This window comes from Channa argus, chromosome 23 (assembly GCF_033026475.1).
Source record: "Channa argus isolate prfri chromosome 23, Channa argus male v1.0, whole genome shotgun sequence".
In the NCBI taxonomy this organism is placed as follows: Eukaryota; Metazoa; Chordata; class Actinopteri; order Anabantiformes; family Channidae; genus Channa; species Channa argus.
Window position 1 is genome coordinate 9,353,594 of NC_090219.1, and position 19,517 is coordinate 9,373,110.

Genomic DNA, 19,517 nt, shown 5'->3' on the forward strand with positions numbered 1-19,517 from the left:
AAATCCCAAAGGTTGTTTTACAATTGTGTGTAGGAGACATGTGAACAGTTCATCTGTATTTGAAAGGGAGCAGCCTTGATTTATACAGTGGTCATCATAAAATGCTCCGTTCAGTCCCAAAGAATTGTTGAAGATGCCTAGTTCTAGGAGCCTGAAGCTGCACAGCCACCACCTTTAAATACTAACCCGCTCGATTGTTTATCTATTTCCCCCGACAATTACCGTCACCGCGTATTACAAGGACATGTGTGCGTGGGCGTGCACTGTGCTGTAGATGTCTGATTATGAAAGCAAAATAAATGCCTACTCCCTTTATTTTGTTCAATTTTTAGCAAACCACTCAGGATGGGATGCTTTAAATAAGCACCTGTTTACCATCCATGGATCTGATACATGTAAAAACTGCTTCTGCTGGTCATTTAATTAGGCAGATATTGTACTAACATCTACTTTGGTAAATCACAATTCTCCACATTGCCTCATCTCTACCATGATAATTGGAAGGATTATTCATAAATAACTGCCTGAGAGAGACCTGTTTGTTTTAAACAACATGGACTGGAACATATTTAAGGTCAGTTTTTCAGCACAGACACTAAAGAACCGATGAAGGATTTTAGGTCCCTTTTAAGCAGGTGGCTGTACTGTACTTGTCCCTGCAAGATCCACACATTAATTACTCCCACATGTTACCAAGTTTAGAGTACGACTAAGTTTAAAGAAATACTATGTAATTCCTTCTAATGAATGAATGAATGCATTATTTTGGGCTAATGTAGATCTAAGCCAAATAATGTAGAAATTATGCAACATGAGCTCAACCGGGCATTTTGGGTTGTTCGGTCACGTGCAGTAAAATCTGTGAGGATCAACTTTTATTCCCCGAGTTGAAGCGTTTTCATATCACTTCAACGTTGCACAGATCACACATGATGTCTTTGAAGAGTCAAACCAGACATCTTTGTAACATGTATATATATATATAAAAAAGTGGGGCAGTAGCATCTTTTACTTAAACAAAATGTGCTTGAGCCTGAAGGTTTCTTGTTTACAGCCGAGTAGAAGGACTTTAGTTCACACTGGATGCTCAAAGTGAGTTCACCATTTGTAACTTGACTGTAAGTTAAAACTATCACAGAGTCCACTTTAAGGGATGTACGTGGGTGTTAAATGATACGTCCCCGTTCTCAAATGTTTACAGATCGTTCTTAGAATTGCAAAAAAAAAAAAACCCCGGCGTCACACAGCTTTAAACGTTCTCTTCTTACTTTAACCTTCAAACATGATGTGTTCTTCATTTTCTCATCCTGAAACAACCAAACATGTTTCATGACACGTGTTTAAAATGTAATCTGCAGTGAAACTTGTGCCTAATCTCCTAGTCGTCACTGCTACTCCTACTGTGCCCTTCTTTGCACTGAGGCCCCCTGAAGAGAGTTTAAAATTCAGCCAAACGTACCCAGTTAAATACGGGTGAAAAGGGGAGTGAAATTGCCCACTCCAACAGACAGGCAAATTATTAGTGTGCTGAGATTTTAACCAAATGTGATGCCGAATGTGCTCCACATGAGATGTACTGTAAAGCATCGGCAGTGGTGCTGCTGATAGCCCTGCTTGAAAGCCACGAATTAGCACATGCTTATGTACAATAGAGCTCACGTCAATTAACTTCTACTCAATTATTTTCATGTGGTTTCAATAAATGTGAAGTCATCTTTAAAACCTCAGGGACCCTTAGACTCTAGCTGGAAGATACTGTCTTCGATAAGGGTTGATATCGTCAGACTTCTTGATTGACTGCGCACACTTGATCCAGCAGGTGGTGCAGGGACATGCGTTGGGAACCACTGCTTTTAAAATCTCATGCATATGAGGACTTCAAGCATCTCTAGAAAGAGTTCAACAATTCCTTTAGCTCCCATGGTAAGCACTTTCATACATAAATCACATGTCACAACACACCCAAGGCGTCAGTAAATTCTGCTGAGCAGCTGTCCAAATGTTTCTTCTCTGCACTTTTCCCAGAGGCGTTTACACTCTCCGATGCCAAAGTGAATACTGTGAGCTGAAAAGAGCTCCTTAGAGTACCCCCCCCCCACCCCACCCCACTTCTCTCCACCACTGGACACTCTTGGAGAGCTCTCTCCGCAGAGTTGAACACATGCTGTGCAGTCTCCTCATGAAAACACCACGGGGCAACATTTTGGGGAGGAGGCACCCTGCACAGGCGGGAGGCTTTACTGAAGGCTCCAACAGCAAAAGGCTGCTGAAGTCAGCTTCTGGCACGATGAGACAAAGCTGACAACTCGTTATACATGGGGCTTTCACTACCCATTCCTTGCCACTATTTCTTAATCTCTTCCTTTGTCTTTGTGCTTTCATGTCTCCGTGATACATTGCCCCATTTTTTCCTATTGCTTATATAATGCACTGCACCAAAGCACTGCACATTATAATTAGAGTAAATAAACATACTCATCTGAGAGCTGGTCTTTTATTGGCGTGACCTTAGTGTTGTGTTGATTTATGAGAAGAAGTCATGTGGTCCCATCCTCCCGCTTAGTTGTGACTTTCAAACGCACTGCGCGACTGTGACGACCCTTTGGCCCTCCAAGAGCTCCAGAGCCGAGTGACCCTAATTACAGTGTTGACTTTGCTGCCAAACCGTCTCATTGGAAACCAGCCACAGCGTTGGCGACCCCAGCATACAGGCTGTTCCCAATGGAAAGCAATTTAATGCTTGGCTGCTCAAAGGAGAAAATATATGCAGCACGAGAAATCCCTTAGATAAATTAGAGGGGGTGAGCGAACTCTGAAAGGGCCTTTTTCTGAAGCCCATTCAGCCACCTGTCTCCCCAGAGGTGACATAAAAGCACAACGCGCCAGAAAGGAGTCGAACTCTGTCACAGAGCAGCAGGCACAGAGTTTCCCGTGGTGGGAGACTAATGGGAGACGTGCGGTGCACCTCCAGACCATCGGTGTGTTTGTTTAACTATCGACAAGGAGAAGAACTCGACTGAACCGCTGCACAGTGAAGCTCGAATAGACCCCACCTCACCCGATGAATGTCTCAGTGTGTAGATTAACCTAATGCTGACAAAGCCATTTTTGTCCTATTTGTTTGGTAAATGCTCGTGTGAACGCAAAGTCATTAGGGCTAAACGAAGAACATCGACATGGATAAGATAAATTATTGCTGAATGGTTAAATGAAGACAGGACACGAACATCTGTGATATTTTTGTTACTACCTGCTTCATCATGAGCATCACTTCACATCAAATAACCAAGAGGAAAGTCATTATTTACTGCGTCCAACTGCAATAGGTCCAATTGCACATCTTGACCTTGCCGCATTTTCTGCTGTGTCAATCACCGTTTATAGTAAACAAGGTCCCTCGGTGATTAACACACCTCAGAAAGTGCTTCCAATAATAGAAGTGGGATGAGAAACAATCACCAGTGTCAGAGACGCACCGTTGAGAGACATTAGGAGACAACTGCGAACTTTGTGAGGCCACGGTCTTGTAGCAAAAATAAGCCGTAGACCCCGCGTGGTGCCCATTTCCTCCCCCTCAAACATCCCCGGAATGCGTCAGTATCCCTACAGTAGAACTCAGTCCCTGGTTAAGTGTGCGTCAACTAGGTTTTGATCATTTAATGGAACATTTTCTGTGTTTCTTTATTAATTCATTCATTCATTAAACAATAATATTGTTTATTAAAAATGGATTAATCTTTTAAGTGAAATATTAACAATATCAAAACTAGACTAGGACCATGCAAGGCCTACGAGTTGTGTTTAAAAATACAGGGATGGTCTTAAGGCTGCTATTATTTCTTTATAAATTGCGTTTTAACTACCTTTGTTTTTGCCGTTAACTTAATTACCACAAAGTAACTGCCTCTGGGGCCCCTAAAGGTCTGGGGCTGGAGGGCATTTGCTCACTGGCCCAGTTGGTGAGGCAGCCTCGTGTGCACTGGGATTGAGTATTAGCAAAGAAAGTTATTTTCTCATTACGTCACGTCTCGTTCTCTTTCATTATTTCATTATTTCATCTTTTTCTTGTGAAATTCCATCTTTCTTTTCTTGTGCATCTACGATGTGGCTACTGCATGTTTTCAGTATAAATGGAGCCAGAATGGGAGAAGGAAATAATGGCAAATCCCAAAACGTTAAGATGAATAATCTTTATTATTATTATTATTATTATTATTATTATTATTTATTTAACACTAATAATGCTAATGCAGAAGCAGAATGCAGAAGCATTATTAGTTTTTCTCATTAATAATCCAGGTTTCTATTTTTTTCTCTCATTTTGAGAAATTGTGTGAACAAATGTGAGGAAAACTACTACATGCTTCCTACACGCTGTGTCTGAAATGCACATAACATTTTTTCATAACAACAGACTATAGACTATTATTCAAAAATACTGATAGATTTTGTCATTTGAAGGACAAATGACAAAATCGGTGTTAAATACGTTAACGCTGCTACCAGAGCGGTGAACTGAACTGAAGAACGTGAACATGCGCATCCTTCAAACCCTGCAGATGCTCTGTTCAACACTGTGGTCAACTTCTCTCATCCTACCCGATGGGTCTGTAAGAGATGCATTCAGGGACCACAAGAAAGAAAAGGAAGCTCAGCTGCATTTTTTTAAATGGTCTATAGCACAACCACTACCCACCAGCCCTGCGTGCAACACAAGTAATGCGAATTACATGGGTTTGACAACTGAGGAACATGAACTAGTTCAATTTTTTTTTGATTGTGATCAAATTCATTTTTAGTTGAATGATTGAATTTTTAGCTAAGTGTGAGCTAAGACAACACTGCAGAGCAAGTAACTTCGGTGGAGGAGCTGGGGGTTGAACCACGACCCTGCAGTTGCCGGACAAATTGCTCTACCTCCTGAGGCACAGCTCTCCTACATCACTTTTAGGAGCCTCGTAAATTACACTAGTTAGTAAAGTTGCTCTCCACTGGATGTTTTCGCAGTAATTAGTATTGAAGTACTGGGAGAAAAAAAAAAAAAAAAAGTCCTTGGAAACACAGAGGAGCAAATCAGCCTGAGTTGAGAGGTTTTCAGCTTGAGCTAAGACCATGATGACCTCTAGATTGAAACAATATCCTGGGGAGTCAAACCCATTAAGCACAGTAACTGTACTGGAGTACTCCCTGCACTGAGAATCCATCTCCTTAGATTAGCCGACAGCAAACAGAGCACCGACTGGAGCCTGCCTCAGTGGAGTGATGCCCACGATGCCTTGGAGCAGCCTCGACAATGTAATCCCATTTGTCCTCCAAAAGACTGGAGTTGTGCCTCCTTGTACCCGTTCTTAAACTATAAAAACACACACATACACTAAGAACACACACACACACCTTCCCACCAACCGGGGCGGTGCAGAGACGGCGGTGAGGAAATTGGAAACGACAAGACTGAACCAACAATTACACAGCGAAAGTGTTTATCTTTTATGAGCTGAACCAACGTCTGACACATCCCTTTCATATCTGATTAGCAGTTGAAGGCCTGCATAAACAAGAACCATTTTTCAGTCATGACTGAAATCAGTCCCATTACAAATCTGCCAAGTCAAATCAGTTGCTTTAACGATTACAGCACGAGTTATGTGGAATAGCGTCGTTTATTATTTGGGGTATCGGAGTTGGCTGCTGCATGGTCCCTGTGAAGGCCGACGTTACTTCCGGAATTAAATCATCGCTCGTTTTACTCTTCGTTGCCATTTAACCAACACACTGTACTAGAAGTCTTCTGCAGATGACGGACATTATTTATGAAAACAACAAAAAGAAAGTCTCTTACGTTCTGATATACAACCAGTTATAAGGTGAAATATTATTATATCATTCAATCTATTTTACACTAAATGATCCAATACTAAATATCAGTGTGGGAATTGCTCTGAGCATATTTTAAATAAAGTTGAAAGTATTTAGTTTAACTCTCCTGTATTCAAGCTTGAGGTCACACTTTTGTGCTACTTTCTTTGGCCGGAGTATATGGTGAAATATACAGTGTATCTGATGTTAGATAAACATTGAATGAAGATTTACTGCAGTAAGTATCATGTGGGGATCGGTACTTGCTGGTACCTAATGCTAAAGGTATCGGATTGGATCGAAAAAACCTGCATCGGGATGAGCAGGACAGAATTGCCGAGTTGCCTGGACTCCCGCATAGTTGCTGTGTTTACACGAAGGACAACAACAGAAATAAAACCCCACCAAAAGTTTTGGAACAGTTGGGGCCAATTCCTTTATTATTTTCGCTGAAGACAGTTAAGATAATGCCGTGGCTTGGGCTTGCATGGCTTGTTCGGGGACGGGCTCATTAATCTTGATTGATGATGTAACACATGATGGCAGCAGCAAATTGAACTCAGAAGTCTACAGAAACATTTTGTCCGCCAATTTAAAGAAAGATGCATCCAAGCTGATTGGGAGGTCCTTCATCACGCAGCAAGACAATGACCCAAAACACACTGTCAAACCAACAAAGGAGTTCATCAGGGGCACGAAGTGGAAGGTTGTACACCGGCCAAGACAATCTGCAGACTTCAGCCCTATTTACCTGCTAAAGAGGAGACTGAAGGGAGTAACCACTCAAAACAAACGAGCACTGAAAGCCTGGAAAAGCATCGCCAAAGAAGAATGCAAAGGTTTGGTGATGTCAATGGGTCACAGGCTTGATATAGTCATTGCCAGCAAAGGATTTGCAACTAAATATTAAGTCACATTCTAAATGGTGACTACTGCAAATCCATTTAAACAGCCGCATGGACAGACACGTGGATTCACTGGGAAACAGCAAAATGCCTCCTCCCTGTCTCAAAGTAATAACACAGACAGCAGCTCCAGCATTTTACTTTAATGGTAGCACTGTGTCTGTAAATGATTCCAAGCAATAGCTCTGCCTGTGTTTGTTGTTGAGCAGTCGTGGCCCAGGTTTGTCTCTAAGTGCTGAGTATATTTACCTTCTATCCAGTGCTATGCTTTGTTGCACTCTGTGAAACAAGGTAGAATTCAATTACATGGTGGCTGAGGCCCTGACAAGAGCTCACTCTTGTTTCAATCACCCCACATGTGGATATGGGGATGAGGAGACGTGGCGCCGCAGTCGCTACACTGTGAACCACCAGAGGGCGATGAGGCATGGGAGGGGAGTCAGAAGGTGGTGGTCAGAGGCCACGGAAAGATGTGCTGGAGCACAAGGCCTGCTCATCAAATGATGTCACGTTTCCATTACAGGACACCGAGCTCAATTCTTATGTCTGATCTTTTTATGGTGTTGCAATGTACACAGCTTCTGCACGAATGCAACTGTGGTTGTGAACAGTTGGAAGGCTCAAAGTTACATGGCATTAGTGATTTTAGCCAGCTTATTATTATTAATAATAATAATGATGGTAATGATAAATAATAATAGTCAGATTTGAGCCACTTTGTGAGTAAAAAAGCCAGATTTTAGCTTTTAACATAACCATGGAATAAGAGCATCGGCCTACATCAGTGTAGTTGATGGCAGCCGGAAACAAACGTTGTGGCCTTCTGCATGTTTCTGTGTCTGTATAAACTAAATATGATGTTACAATGGTCCACTGCACAAAATAGAGACATTTCTTTCAGGGCCTCCGTTCCAAGGTTTAATGTCTTTTCGGTGTTTTTCGGTCCTCTTTTGTTTTTTGTTTTTTTCTTTTTCAAAACTTCTAGTCTGTGAGCGCTTTGGGGAACCGTGAGTCATAACACGTGTAGACAGCAGCCATCACACTGATGGCCCTCTCCAAGGACCATGCCCATGCCCAGAGCAGATGAAAAGACTCCAATAAAAAACAAACACCATCAATCTTCATGATTGTCACACTTTTCATTGAGTTCGTAATTTCCCCGTGAACGCGGCGGTGAATCCATGACCGCGAAGACAATTTAAGGCAGTAATCAACCATGTTATGAGTCCACATTGATAATTAATGGGTGGCGAGAAGATGATATCACGCGAGCCGGCGTAAACCTGGTTTGTGAAGCCCCGTGTATTTCACCTTATAACTCTCAATAACATGATATGTTTGTCCGTATTCCTCAGGGCTGCACTGTCGTCAGTGATTGAATGCTGCCTTGTCCTGGAGGAGGCCAGATCATTTAACTGCTATTCTCTTCTGCTCCCTATGGGAACTCTTTGTGTGTGTGCGCGTCCTGTCTACCTCATTGCGTTTCGAGCTTGTAAATGATATTTATGGGTGAAGCCTACGGAGGGGTGTTGTGATGATAACACAAACACGCAGAGTGACAGTGAGAAATATGGCGGTTAATTAAATCCCGATTGCGGCGTTAAGAGGGTCGTGTCTTCGCGGGAGCCAACGTTCCTCAGAGGAGATGAGAAGTTTTGCCCCGAAAAAAAAAGGTGAACTACAGTGAACTAAAGGACAACAGCTATCTTCAAATGAGGTCCATGTTTTAGTTCTTCTGTCAGGTTACACAAAATGATAAACCTGTTTAAGTAGATTTATTATTTCTATGTGATGCACGCGTCTATAAACTAAAGTGTTCAGTGTCTGTGAATGACCTGATTTTTTCGCTGTTGTGTGCTTTGCCTGTCGGTGGGCATCATCTTCCTAATTAGGGTAAAAACAGGTGCACACCATTAACTCCATAAGAAATTGGGACTGGGCCCTTTCCCACTGCAGAAAAGGAGTAAACGTCTTGTTCGGAAAGTGGTGTCATTGGTGCAGACATGCTGCGCATGACCAACCATGTCATATGATCTTCAGCAGCAACACATAAAGCTTTAATTTTGGCTTTTTTTTTTTTATTCTGCTTTCTTTACAAGGGTTGGTTTAGTGCAGTTCACCCCCTGGTTACCTCAGCAGATGGTAAACTCCACTCGGGCTGGGAACATATAAAGGGCAGTGCAGCCAGTTCGAATGTTTTGGCTTTAGGAGCGATGCTGCGAAACACACGTCTCCACCTTGATAAAATGTCAACCAGACATTCACACACAAAAGCTTTTCTGAGTAACGTGCAAGTTTTTTTTTGTTTTTTTTTGCTAGTTTCAACTAATACCTGATGCATGAGCAACTCTCCCAGCACTTAATAACAAAATAGCCAACACTGTAACAGACGATGTCATCAGACTGCACAGCCTGCAGCTCTACTATTTATTGAACTTTTACGCCCTTTTTGGTTTTAATAAGCGAAATATTTTCAAACTAAAAGCATTTAGGGTAACATCTGGAGGCAATCAGATTGCAGGGAACACAATCCCGGGAGTAGCCCCACAAGCCAAGTATCAATTGTTGTTATGTCACCACAGAAAAGCCGACCAAATTCTGATCCACTGACCTGAGGCCGAATTGCGATTATCTGCGCTGTGCTCGCTAAAAGTGCGAAGGCTATGTGCATCATTGCTGTCTGCCATATTCAGAGTCACCCCCAGTTTTAAAACCTGTCACTCGCATCAGAGCTCGCTCGGCGACTGGCATGAATTTTTACTAGAAACCATTCTGGCATGGGACACTGGAAAAACATTTAGTTCCATGGCAAGTGCATTCTCTTTAGCACACGAAACCCCTCAAACACTCAAATTGTTTCCTGCACATCATGGACACACCTCCATATTCTGCCTATCCCTTTCCCTTCCAATCTCCTCCCTGTCTCCACTTTCTATTCATGTTTTGGTGCTTGGCTCTGGCCACTGTATATCAGCTCTGGGCACAAACTAATCGCACATCCCACAGGCTCAGTAGGACTCCAGCAATCTGAGGGCAGCACATTACCCTAGTGTGGCACAGCAGCCTGAATGCCATGTCTGCAGAGAGGGAGAAACCACTGGCATTTGGCCCATCGTCTGCTTTCAGCAGGTTTTTGGCTCTGCAAAATCATTTTGCACCACTAATGATGTCCTTTCGCATGCCACAATCCATCCAAGATCTTTTGGATAGCCATAGGGAATGTGTGTGTGTGTGTGTGTGTGTGTGTGTGTGTAGAGGTCATGAATAACCTAGCTGCTAAAGTGTAAATCTATCATTTCCTTTTGGATCTGTGGAAAAGATTCCACCGAGAGACTAATACGTGAAGCTTTCATTTCAGACAAGACTTTGCACTAAAAGACAAACGTGTAGAAGCAGAACTGCATTAAAGTTTGATAGACTTAGTAATGAAATATGAAAGCACTGATAAAATGGATGTTAATAGGTTGCCTATGGGTGGACAAAGCCTCTGAGAGAGGTGAACCCCCCCATCCCCCACCCCTTGCTGAAAGGACTTATTAAAAGTGTGTGTGTGTAAAATGCTGGAGGTGCTCATAATGAAACAAAAGTGGATCTTCACAATTTGCAGCCAGAATGCAACAGATGGATTAGTTAAAAAAAAAAAAAAATAATGGATAGACACTAATGGATGGAGATTATCCACTTATCTATTAACATGTTTTATTTTTTTAATTAAAGAGTTTGATATTAAATAAAGTGCTCTGAATTCCCACTATACTGCTAAACAATGATGCCAAAGCCACAAATGCAAAATCATGCAACCCCAAGGAGGAACAACTACTCGGTGCAAATAAAAAGATTTCCTGAAGTGGGTCCTTCTGTGCATTTCCAATGAAGCACACTTGGGTTAAATGCAGGAACTGTCCGTGGTGCTTAACTACAACTCTCAAAGCGGTTCACGCTAAGTATATGATAAGATTAAAGGACCACTTCACGGATGGACGCAGGTTTGGGTAGTATATGTACCTAAATGCCTTTGAACGCACCTTTTGACTTCCCTATATTCAAATATCTCTCTACTTCTAGCTGAAAATAGCCTCCAGATGACATCACTTGGAGGAGCCTTCAGTTCAGATTAGGTCATCTTGTTGCTCCCACTATGGAGGTTCTAATCATGATCAGCCTGCTTTTTCAGAGCTCCTCCAGATGGCACCATCTACAGTCCTAATGATGAAAAACTCCTCCAGATGACATCACTCAGAGTTTTTCAGCTGGAAGCAGAGAAATATTTCCATGCAGAAAAGTCCGAGCGAAGTTTTAAAGCATCATTGTACATTTACACCCTCAACTAAAGCCATGGAAAGCAGGTATAAAATTGGTGAAGTCTCCCTGTAAGTCAAACACGATCCATACAAATGGTGAACTTAAAAAAAAAAAACCTGTAGCTCTGTTTGCATGGAAGTGGGAGCTTTCTTGATTTCTAGGTTCTCGATAATACGACTAACACACAGACACATTCATACCAAGGTAGTGGCTCCAGTTCAACTGAACCCACATGGACACAGTGGGGACATGCAAATTCTGCAAAGGAAGCAGCAGAAGGTTTGAAACAAGGAGCTTCAAAGTCTGCTGCTGTGCTAACCACACTTAATTATGTTTTGGGGGGCCAGGAGGGGGGAGGGGGGGGGGGGGGTAGTACCATATTTGTCATCCTTTTCGAAGCATATGTTGCCACTATTTCAATGGATCAATTCAACAACACAAACGCTTTGAAAACACTTGATTCAATCAACACTGTTATGGGTACTTGAAGAATTCACATCCAATAGTATTAGGTTTGGTGTGATTTATAACGGGGGGGAAGAAAATAGGCATCATTCAGTGTAGGCCTAATATTCTAACCCACTTTGAGTGCTGAGATAGCGAGAGATGAATAACATGTTTGTGTTGCTCTTTTGAGAGTGACAAGAGAAAGGCGGAACTTGAAAAGAGGCTGGGAGTGCTAATGAGCCTTATTTTAAGAACACAACGCAGCCATGAATATTTAACAGCTTGTCTCCTTGATGAACCACTGAAATAAAAAAGTCTGAAATCACCATTCTGAGTGAAAAATGGTCTTCGTGAAGCTGCCTTTGCCAGGATGCTTCTCTACAATGTTTATGGTTGTTATAAAATGAAACCTTTTCTTTTTTTTTTTTAATTGAGTTTTATATTGCACAAATACTGAATTGAGCCTATTTTGAATTGACCTGAAGCGGCAGAACGCACACACACACACACACACACACACACTGATGGGTGGTAAAACAGTTTTCATTCTGATGGAATGGCCAAACAAAATCACCAAACCAAAGCTGTCATGTGCCCAAACAAACAATCAACCATCTTCAGAGACAACGGCGCTTGGTCTTTGTCCCCCGAATAATGACGTAGACTCAAACTTTCTCCACATCTAAAGAGGATAAGTTTCAAGGTAGTTGGCGAAAGATCCTGCAAAGGTGCAAAGTCCCTTAGACTCAGTTCGTTGCTAGGCAACAGCAAGGGCACCGGTCCCCTTTTTTTTTTTTCAGGAAAACAACTTCACTGTCCAAAAATAAATAAAAATAGAAGGAACACACCACGAGGCTCTCGAGCGGGGTTAAGTCGCTGGGAATAACACTCAAGCAAACATCGAGTACTGGGGGCAAAGGCCAAAGAGTTGTTTATGTTGGGTAATTACACTCTTTGCTCTCAGGACACACAGGAAAGTACAACATATCCAATTGTTTTCACGAGGTTTACAGCGTGAAAGCAGACCCTGTCTCAACATACCCAATTAAGATCCAACTCCATTTGTTAATTAAAGGTTGTATTGTGTAGAAGAAGCATTTTCACGTGGACACTCAAAAGATGCGAAATGTTTGTAAATGCTCTGTACGGGCTTTGTCCTTCATTTTCCAAAGCGAATCTGTGCAAACACCCTCCGAACAGATGAAAAGGCGACCAGGCTACTAACAACAGCAAGTAGGGCTCCTTATCAAAGTCGGCCGGCTTTATCTTATTAAAGCAGGCGAGAAAAAGGGGGTGGGAGGGAAAACTCTTGCTCCAAAGGGAAATGAAACAGTTTTGCCCGTATTTGCTTTGTTGTTTAGCAAGAACAGCTCAAATTAATTACACTCATCTTCGTCGCTCTATTCATTATTCTAGCTGTAAACACATTAGTCAAACGAAATGTCTCCGAGCACACCTGGCTTTCTTATCTTCTGCACGCTAGACGACCGGGTGGTTCGGCTTCCTTACGTGCTGCAAGCGGAGTGTTAAAGAAGCCCAGTGCCATTTCTGGGATATGGTACCTGCCGCCTCTTCTACCGATAGCTGCCTCCCAGGAAGCGTTAATGTATGAGATTTGTCAGTGTCAATTTCCCAGCTAATCTCTCTGGTCCACCTCACTGCTGCCTCTGCCGCCCATTCGTGCTGCTGCTCTGTCTCTACCTGCTCACATCAACCCCGCACACGGGAACCCGAAGGATCGAGGATGGGAAATGCAGCTGCAGTAGCCGACACTGCCACGTGACCCCCCCCCCCCCCCCCCCCCCTCCCCGGTCAACAACAGCAAAAAGGGGTTTGAACTCATGACAGAACCTAAAAGCGCGATTTTAATAACACAATGTAAAGTAGACTCTTGTTGATCATCAAAGAGTTCTTCTAAAACCCAAAGTGTGTGTGTGTGTGTGTGTGTGTGTGTGTGTGTGTGTGGGATCCCACCTTTTCCACCTGGTGTTAAAGGACCAGATTACTGACACACATTATAGGTCCAGGACACGAAATACTTTCTAATAAAGATAACAATACATGGAGAAAATCCAAATGAGGTGCTGATGCAGCACATCCTGTCAAACGGTGTTTATATAGTGATTTCCTGTGGGACTTTAACCCGAATTTCTATTTGATCTCCTATGTTATGTTGATTGCTTGAATGTACACGTGAGTAACTCTGTGACAAACTCATCCAAAAAGTGCTTTTATCCAAACTGCGGCTCAAACACTCAGCCACAGTGATACTGTGGGGGACGTGTGTGTGTGTGTGGGGGGTTAATCAATAGAAAAGAAAAGCTTTTTGTACAATTTTCTTACTTTCTGAAGGTACTGTGTTCTTATGACGGTGTCAGAAACCAGCATTACTTAAGAATAGCACAAGTATTTATTTCAGCGCCAGGCTTTTGGCAGGCGCAGAGGTGTAATTTGCCTTAAGTTCTGCAGTGAGCGAAAATTCTAATTTAGGCAACTTTAAGAGAGACCATGTTCTGTGCTCATTACTGTTAGATGCTGGCACGCTGGGAAGCCTCTTGGCCAGTAACATTACAACATCAGTTAATTAAAATAATTGTGCAAAAAAAAAAAACTAAATGAAGACCTTGACTTACATTAGCTTCAGACTGCAGAGGGTGACATTAAACTAGAACAATACGAAATGCAGAAATCGAACGTCCTTTGGTTATTTTTAGACTCGGTGTTGATCACAATTTTGTATTGTTGCCTAACATAGGAGACCAAAACCATTTTCGGCTTCATCATAATAAGGTATTTGTTACACCTTTTTATTGGCAAACTATTTAAACGCAGTATTCATACTAATCTGGTCAGCGGATTTTAATGTGATACCATTTATAAAACAAAAAAGCCCAGATGCACAGATTTCATGGTTCCAGGTTTTTATCTGAAAATCTCAAGTACATCAGTGTTTACAAAGTGATGCAGAATGTAATGATATATTATGTTGCATGATGTGTGGGTGGGTGTTAATGTCTTGAAGGAAAATTAAGTTTCTTTTTAAGTTTTCACTTTTGGGGTTTACTTTTGCTGAAGAAATGAACTGAAAAGAAGAATTATGCTTTATGTATAAATTATATGTCCCCTAGTAATTGCATTTTTATTCAAAGTCAGATTTGTTTGAACAGTATCACTTTTCTGACTACAACATCTGCACATTTTTAGCTACAACAAATTCATCATAAAGAGTTCAGATGATTTTCAACGGGGAGTTCTGGAAGAGCATACTGACCAAGCCTACGTCCTCTGTAGCACGAGCAATGAAATCACTTCATTTGAATAGTAATGAAGTAAGATCTCCACGTTTCTACCTGGAAAAACTGCTCCCGATGACGTCATCGGGAGGAGTTTTTCAGGTAGAAACGTAGAGAAATGTAATATAGGAAAGGTAGGAAATTTAAGCCAGAAATAGAGCCATAGCAATTAAGTTGAAAATCAGTAAAGTTGTCCTTTAAGATTTTAATAAAAAAAAAACTGTAAATAAAGCTTTTATTATTACTACATTAAACGTGAAAAAACACTTGCCCCCTTCTTAGTTTAGCATAAACACTGGAAAGGGGAAGTAGATGCAACTAGTTTAGCTCCAACCATAAATTAGATATGAGATATAATGCGTTGGTCTCTAGATTGTTTTCAGTTTTTGTGCTAAGCTTAATATGAAGATAATATCAATGTTATCATCTAACTTTTGACCTTAAACTTTGTGCAGCAGCCAATAGTAAAAAAAAACAAATAAAAATATTTGTACTGAGAAATAGATGATGAACCTTTTTCTTTTGCTTTCTCACCTGGTTGTTAATAACTTAACAGCTGTTTGTCAGCTACAAAATACAAAGAGGACACAAAGAGTCAAACGATCAAACGATGTGCTCTTGTTAACACTGTGATAGTGTGACAGCGTCTGACGTTAGCTTAGCATTGAAATGTGACCATGCAGCATGTTCAGGTCTTCCAGGAAAAGACCCGTTTTCCACTCTGCTCTCAGGCTCATTCTTCTTCCCTCCATATTTGAATGTCAGGAAAATCTAGCACCGGGTCTGAACTTGGTTGTTGAGCGCTGAAGTGAAATGAGACTTTGATGGCCATTTTTCTTATCTTCATATTCCTCTGTGGGTTATTAAAGCCCAGTGCTGTGAATAATATCTGACCTGTCAATCTGATTCCCGCAGCGGAGGACAAATTGTGATTAAAGCAACTTCAATTCTGCAGCCACTCATCAAGAATGTACAGTAATGTCATTTTCACAAATGGATGGTTGAAATGTGCCCAAAAAGTACCTGGAATCCTTCAAGAAAAGTGACTTCTGGCAGCTCTGTTTTATACAGCAATTTGAAAATCTCTCAGTATGGCGCATTGATTTATTTCTCGCTGAGCATAAGGCCATCAATTCGCTGCATATGACATTATGGCTCATTCAAGGCTGTCTGGGGAGAAATTATCACGCTCGATGATGGCGATGAGTTAAACCCATAGAACAGATGCATGCCTGATGTCGAATTCGAAGCACAATGAACCATTTTTCTTCAAAGAACAGCGAACTCTCCGGAGACAAACTAACACAGCGCAGCGGCGTTCTACAGTGTTCTGGAAGTCTTCCACAATCCAGAAGAATCAATTAAGTGGGGATTTTAATCATATATTGTCCAAGCTGTGGTGATGATCGCGTGTGACTGACAAAATAAATGGCTGTTTTTGTGAGGGGGGTGGAAAAAAAATGTTTAAGCTGCTTCTTGTGGTTGCAGAAACGTTTATTTCACTCCGAAAATTTGACAGTTTTAGAGTTAGGGCTCACAAATGTTGGACTGGGACTAAATCTAAATGTGCTTTTCAAACTGCATATTAAAAATGACTAATTTCAAACTGTGTGTGTACTTTCCCCATTTACTCGTGTTTGTGGATTCGTTCACACCGCAGCTTTGTGTTTGTACATTACCATATCATAATGCCACTAAAGTGCTGTGGGAACCATTTCAATGGCGCGAAAACAACAATTTTTTCCCCCCCTGGAAAGGGCCTGAGCCACGTCCACGCTAACGCAACCGGGCCGAGCTGCAGTAATAAACGAAGCGCAGGCCTAATTGTTGACCCCGGAGACGCGATTATGCCATTTGTACAACCCATTACAGCAACGTCGACGGTAAAAGCCATCGAGGCGACCAAGCTTCAGCATAACGACTCTGTGACTGAGAACAAGATGTAAACTGTGTGAAAAGCCAAAAACAGCACACCAAACACTCTGGAATCATTTCCTCTGCAGTCCAAGCCTTTTTCATACGGTATACAGTATAAATTAACATTTAGCTCAGGAAAGGTCATTTCTGCCTTTTCGCTGTGCATGATAAAAAGCAAAAAACCTGTGATGTTGCTTAGGCAACAAATGATTAAATCCTCTTGTCATCTATTACTTGAGGGCGTTTTCTCTTTTCACAATACACACGCATGCGCGTGACAATTCCATACTTGCACTAACTAACACACCGTCGGGGCATTAGCACGATAAAGGGAGGAAGAGTAGCGCAGCATTATTTCCTTCACACCCTAAAATTGGATAAAATATTATCAGTGTTATCGTAAACACAAGTACAAATCCCCGCTGTTACGGCAGTCATACTAAGAGACTTGTAATGTCTCGCATTTCCATTCCACAGCCAGCATTTGCATTTGTTTGATTTCCAGCAGCTGCACGCAACGACTCTTTGTGCAACAATAGAGACACAAATAAATTAAGATCCATCTTTCCTGGCAGAGATTATTTATCTCCCTACTCAAGCTGTCTGAACTTCGAAAATACAGCTTCAAGTTATTCATTGCTATTCCCATACCTGTCACCCACTGCCTTGACAGCAGAGACTACAGTCTGCTGTTTGCCTATGTGTTTTTGTACAACATCAGCCTTATACAACAGCTAATGAAGAATTTGTTTAGCCTACTTTGGTGCGCTGATGCCGGATGAATCATTGTAATGGAATGCATGCCTATAGCTATAAACCCACTGCTAATCCTTCTGCAGAAAATCAATTTTCTCACATTGGCTTTGGCTGCCCTCGGGAAGACAAATCACAAAACTAGTCAAACCAGCGATCAGAATCAAAGGGACTGGAATCAGACGGAGCGGAGTGAAATCAGTCACAAGTCACTGCCATTATGAGAACATGCCACTTCACTCTCATCAGCCCCTTAAAAAGACAAACAGTATATAATTAGGATGATTAAGATGAACGCAGACTAAAGGCCACCAGTGTTAACATAGCTGGAGATAATAGAAGGATTAGGGGTGATTCACTTAGAGAAGCTAATGGCATTTCAAAATAGAAAACATGAGTTCATTAGCGAATCTGATTGACTGCTGAATATCGCCGAGCGCACAGAAAGAAAACGGCATCGGCTAAATTAACCGAACAACGGGTAAAGACGCCGAAAAAAGTCACTTAAGGTGTCGCATAGTCAGGTGCGAAGAGGAGGAGGAGGACGAGGAGAGGAGCGACTTTAGGAAAAGAGAGAAGTGATCTGCAGCGAGCAGATGAGCACTGACCCGATCTGACCCACTTCTCCCTGATTTATGGTTTATGGTGCCCCAGCAGACACAGCTTTGTTCTGGGGGTGGGTGGGTGGGTGGGGGGGGGGGGGGGGGGGGGTCATAAATCTCCCGCACCTCCGAGCCGATCAGCTGACCCTCCAATCCAGGCAGCCCCCTCCTCCGTTTTCCACAGTCCCCCCTCGGCCGGCTGCAGCCAAGCCCTCAGCACAAAGCAGGGATCACTCGAGCCACAAGCGCCGGCAGTTAATCACCGTGAGCAGACAATGGCGTGAAATAGAGCCAAGCGGGCCAGGCAGGCCATTCATCGCCACCGCTGGAGCACTCAAACAGGACAGCCGAGGTTTTACCTGTTTGCTGACCTCTGCTCTGCTCTGAGCACGGGGAGCGTTTTTCCTAAAAAGTGAAATGAAGTTCTCACTGTAGGAGTGCAGGTGGAGAAGAGTGAGCTGTGAGGAGGTGAAGCAAACGCACACACGAGGGGAGGGGAGGGCTTGGCTGTGGCCCAGGAGTCCGTCCATCCAAACCACATGTGGACGTGTCCTTGGGGAAGAGCCTGAGCTCCACGTTCATCCTGGTGTGCGCCCTCTCTTGCGGATAAAACTCTGCCTAATGGCTTCATGTAAACATGACACATTGACAAAGTTTTGCATTCGTGCCTCCAGGCCGACAGAAAGGGCTAAATGTCAGACCAATTACAAGGGACACGGACTGGCGTGACGAGGAGACAACACAACTGGTGAGGGTCTGAGAAGTTGGTTCATGGAACGGGCAAACGGCAGCCCGGCTCAGCAGTTTTAGCCAGGGAAAACGCCGTACATCTGGAACGAGCTACTTTGTCCGGATCAGACGCCGTGACACGGACTCGCTGTCGGCAGCGAGAGAAAAACAAGCCAGGAAGAAGGATGGGAAGTGGAAAAGCAGAGGGAGCCAGAGAGGAATCAGATATCCCTCCACCCGTGTGCACCAGTGTGCAAAGAAACACATAGGGAGCCGCATGCGAGACTATGAACCAAACTGTGTTTAAGTGGAAGGAGGAGGAGGAGGAGGAGGGTGTTGCCACCGTTATGTAAAAAAAAAAAAACTGCACACTCACCTGCCTGAAACGTTTAAACCCATCTCAGCGCTGAGTCCTTTCACTGTGTCTGTACGGAGAGGGAGCTCTGCTGATGCTCTGCGCAGGCTACCAGTCTAAATGATCTCCATGACTCATGCGGGAGACGATAATTGGCTCTCAGAAAAGTGGGATAAACACTCATTGTAACGGCAGTGAGTAGTCTGGTGATGAGGATTTATTTTTTTTTTGTTCTTCCCACTACCACGCATGGATGTTCCTTCTCTCTCACTTTTCCCAATCCTCTTCCCTATTTCTCATACGTTGTTTGACTCTGTCTCTCTCACACACACACACACACACACATCCCTATCCCCTA

General features: G+C 42.7%; 1 protein-coding gene across 5 annotated transcripts in view; it reads right to left on the reverse strand.

The window, feature by feature from the left end:
* The window catches only part of LOC137108771 (alpha-1,3-mannosyl-glycoprotein 4-beta-N-acetylglucosaminyltransferase C-like), a 90,470-nt gene that overhangs the window by 60,053 nt on the left and 10,900 nt on the right, over positions 1 to 19,517 (reverse strand). The window contains exon 1 of one of the 5 annotated variants that reach the window (XM_067493785.1): positions 19,181 to 19,506. The exons of 3 other annotated variants lie outside the window; for them this stretch is intronic. The gene's annotated coding sequence lies outside the window, so the exon portion shown is untranslated. Of the gene's footprint in view, positions 1 to 19,180; positions 19,507 to 19,517 lie in introns of those variants that run through there. One more of the 5 variants, XM_067493787.1, reaches the window with a different exon arrangement.